A 1507-nucleotide genomic window follows, 5' to 3' on the forward strand; every position below is an offset into this window, starting at 1 on the left:
TGTGTGTGTGTGCGTGCGTGCGTGCGTGCGTGCGTGTGCGTGCGTGCGTGTGTGTGTGTGTGNGACGACACACACACACACACACACACACACACACACACACACACACACACACACACACACACACACACACGCACACACACAGAGAGGGAAAAGAGAGAAGGAAGAGAGAGAGAGAGAGAGTAGGATATCTCGCGTGTAAGTGACATAAGTGCACGATGACAATTGCAGGTTAACTGACATTATTACATATGATTATTCACCATTAGTGTATTCCGTCTTCCGTATCAATAAGCGGTTAGCCTGTACGCGGTACAATCTCCTTTACTTTTCTTTTATTCATTCACAGGTTGCTAAATCTCGTGCCGGCAGGCGTTCAATTTATCAGTTTTTGCTTCGCGGTTAGGATATTCCAGGCGCTGGGCCAAGTCGCATTTCTCACTTCGTCTTTCGCGATTATTGCAAACGAATTTCCCGGACAAGTGTCGACAGTTTTTGTAAGTATCAAATAATAATTATTACTAACGTGCTAAGTGCTATATGCGTAGGCGTTGCTCAAATTTAATCAAACTTGAGTCGTAAATTTTGGCACCGAATGTAACTACGTAGGCCATACCCTCAACACGAAGGACGTTTCTGTATTCATGAATATTCTCAATCCTTTGAAAGTTTTTGGATCATTAAATATTTATAAAACTTGGGCCATTTAATTTGTTTTTGTGTATATGGGTCGACGCATAGACTTTCCCAATAAGAAAGACAAAACCCTGGAGCATGTAGCAAGTAATCTGGCGTGTAATGTAATAAGCAAACGTTACGTAATCACTACAAATGTGATTTTCTTTACGTAATATCACTGTGATCGTACCGAAAAGCTAATGTAAAATAACCTCGATGCATCTAGCGTGTTACTAACTTTGGTGAGGTGAATGATCTTGCACTTAATGCTGCACGTGATATATGTGATATTTTATGTGATATCGTCACGAATGCATAAAACATACCGTGGCCGTTGGACCTACTGTGAATGGACATGTAAACAAACATTCACCCTGTGTGGGATTATTAATATTATATATATATATATATATATATATATATATATATATATATATCTTTGGGAGTATAAAAATTTCATAGCACCAGAACTATTACCCTAGTGCCACAGTCTCCGAACAAGTTACTGTCCAGTCGAGCTTGATTTTTAGAGCCAGCCAAACTCAAAGTTAGTAACGCTGACTATGTTGATATCCAACACTTCCTGGAGCGAAGGGCCACGATCTAGAGTAAAAATTATAACGCTTCGATCACTCCATGTTAGATAAAGCGAGCAAAGCCTGGCCTGGCAGATGATAGTCTGTTATTTTGCAGCCACCTACTGGCTCAAATAGGAATCTGCGTCTTCGTGTAAGTTCGAAACATAATACGGAGCGACAAGTCTAGCTGATTCGGCTCCTGCTGTAGGTGGTGTGGCTCGTGATGTTATGTCGTGACAGCTCGTTGACTT

At 41.0% G+C, this 1507-nt stretch overlaps 1 long non-coding RNA gene across 1 annotated transcript in view; it reads left to right on the forward strand.

Moving 5' to 3' along the window:
- Window positions 1–417: 417 nt before the first annotated feature.
- The window catches only part of LOC106820200, a 3111-nt gene continuing 2021 nt past the window's right edge, over window positions 418–1507 (forward strand). Inside the window, exon 1 of the long non-coding RNA XR_001395574.1 lies at window positions 418–497. This is a non-coding gene — a long non-coding RNA (uncharacterized LOC106820200). The remainder of the gene's footprint in view (window positions 498–1507) is intronic.

The sequence above is a fragment of the Priapulus caudatus genome, unplaced genomic scaffold, assembly GCF_000485595.1.
Source record: "Priapulus caudatus unplaced genomic scaffold, Priapulus_caudatus-5.0.1 Scaffold8338, whole genome shotgun sequence".
Classification (NCBI taxonomy): Eukaryota; Metazoa; Priapulida; class Priapulimorpha; order Priapulimorphida; family Priapulidae; genus Priapulus; species Priapulus caudatus.